A 2,941-nucleotide genomic window follows, 5' to 3' on the forward strand; every position below is an offset into this window, starting at 1 on the left:
ACAAAAGGTATGACAATTACAAGCATTGTCATGGCACAAATGAGAAGGTATGACAATCTAAGGGAAGGTATGACAATCAGAATGACAATCAGTGGGAAGGTATGACAATTACAAGCATTGTCATGCTGATTTTGAATAGGTATGACATCCGTATGACAAACGGTATGACAATCTAAACTTGGAGGCTAAGGCTTGAAGTAGTATGACAAGCGGTATGACAAACGGTATGACAAACCGTATGACAGACCGTATGACAAACGGTATGACAAACCAAAGTTTGTCATGCCTCCTGACTATGGCAGTTGGCAAAGTGCGGTATGACAATCAATTAGATTGTCATACCGTGCTCAAAAACCATTTAACAATTGATTTTTCCTATATAATTAATTCAATAATTATCCACTTAATTATATTAATTATATAAATTCATAAATTAAATTAATTCGAGTGTGAATTAATTTAATAAATAAATTACATAACTTATATAATTATTTTGAGATGTGAATTAATTAAAAGAATAATTATATTGAGCACTTCTTCAGCAGCAGGCCTTCTGACTTCTTTTAAAAGATCTGATTCTTTGTCTTGATTGAACGACCACCTATTGTTGATGCAGAATATTTAATCTGAGTAGCTGACACACAAATGTACTGTCTGGTTCATCTGTATCTAGCTGAATCAAATATTCTTTATCAATTAAACATTTGTGAAGTGGCTTGTTCATCGAGTCTTTGTCTTCGTAGTTCTTCTTCATAAGTAGAAATAGTTTGGAATCTTCTGAATAAATAAAGTATTAAAACTTTATACCTTCTGGACTTCTGGACGTGCTACAAAATATTATTTGTACACTGAGGCTTGAACATATTAATGAACTTCTTTCAGTGGTGTGCAGCAGCATCCTGAAATTCTTCAGACATATGATTTTAATAAATCACTTGACGTTCTTCGTACGGATTCCTTCAATAGTGCTTGCTAATTTACTTTCTTTCTTATCAGAGTTGAGTTGATACTCTTAAATACAAATAGGCTTAACATATGCCTTTCACAGCAGGAGGAGGTGAAGATGATCCAGCATTAGCCATGAGAGCAACATTCCCAATCTGCTCTTCTTCATCACTATCTGTATCATCCCAGCTTTTCCCTTCTGCTAGATATGATTTGCTCTTGAAGCTTTGACCTCCAGAAGTACCATGGTGCTTTCTAACCAATGCATCATACTTCTGCTTCAGCTCATCGTACGAATCTTTTCTTTTTCCTTGAACCTTGGGCTGCTTGCACTCAGTTGCAAAGTGTCCAGGTTCACCACAGTTGAAGCATTTAAACTTGCTTCTATCCACCATCCCAGTCTTGTATCCTCCTTTGCTTGTAGAAGATGAGTAACCTCCTTTTTGAAACTTGTTTACAGTAGGTTTGTACTTGTAGGAGGGATTCTTCCTGAATCTCATGTTTCCAAACTTCTTGGCAAACAGAGATAGAGATTGATCTTCTAACTGTTCAAGCTCTTCCATTGTATAGAACTCTTCGTCACCACTGGAAGAAGCAGTCTGACCCATCTCAGGTACAACAAATTCCTGAGTGGTTTTAGAAGGAACAACAACATCCTTCTTCTCTTCCGGTACAGGTGACTCAACAACTAGAGCTCTCGAATGGTTCTGTGTTTTACCCCAGCCATATCTCTGCTTGCTTTGAACTTGCTCGAGTTCATAAGTTTTCAAAACTCCGTAGAGTCTCTCCAGAGATATCTCATTCAGATCTCTGCTTTCCCTGATGGCAGTGATTCTGTGTTCCAGATGTTCATGAAGTGTTAAGAGAAACTTCATGTTGACCTCTTTCTTGTCATAGAATTTCCCATTCAGATTTAAATTATTTATCAAATTATTAAGTCTGATAAACACTTCTGAAATCCCTTATCCGGGATTGGAACCAAACTGTTCATACTGAGCCATCAGTATCTCTTTCTTGTTTTCCCTAACTTCCTCTGAGCCTTCATTGATAATCTCTAATGTATCCCAGATTTGCTTGGCGTTTGTACAATTTACAACAGCATTGTACATCACTGGATTTAGAGATTCAACCAAAATTAGTTGAAGAGCGTCATCTAAGTTCATCTGTTCACTCTCTTCATCTGTGTACTCAGAAAGTTCTTTCGGAATGACCTGATGAGGTATTAACACACCATCCTCTTCGTGTGCTAATATGACATTCATCGGAGTAGTAACACCTTTGTCCAATATCCCGATGTATTTTCTGTTCGCTGTTCGGAGGAATAGGAACATGTGCCTTTTCCATAGGCCAAAGTGTTCTTGGCTGAACGGTGGGATTTTAATGCTACTGATCTTTTGCGTACTCATTTTTTAAGAATTTAAAGTGAATAGTGTTTGGAGAGATTTGGATTTTTGAAAGAAAAATATTTTAAATCAGAATTAATTTTTGGAATAAAATTAATTCGAATAAAAAATATTTGGACGTTACAGAGTGTGTATAGGATCTGATACTGAAAATGGTATCAACCGCTCTGATGCCAATTGTTAGGTCCTGAAACGATTGTAGAAGGGGGGGTTGAATACAATCGTCACTAAAAAATCGCGGCGGAATAATCTGATTTGAATTAAACTTGTTAATCAGATTTTAATTAATTAATATAACAATGTTTTAAGTCGTTATATAATTAATAAGGTTCGTTTTTGTTAGGCCGAATAAACTCACTATATAAGATAATATAGTGAACACAATCAAAAACAAAACACCAGTATAAGAGAATAATTCAACTAAACTCTTATTCACAAATCACAGTAGCTTACAAATAATCTCTTAGTGATTTATATCTTATCACTAAGAGCTGCTAGGTTACACGAATGATATTCAATTGATAACTCCTCTAGAGTAAACCCTAAGCTGTGTTTATATACACAGTTACATGATATCTACTGATTGATTTATA

Source organism: Daucus carota, chromosome 5 (assembly GCF_001625215.2).
Source record: "Daucus carota subsp. sativus chromosome 5, DH1 v3.0, whole genome shotgun sequence".
Lineage (NCBI taxonomy): Eukaryota > Viridiplantae > Streptophyta > Magnoliopsida > Apiales > Apiaceae > Daucus > Daucus carota.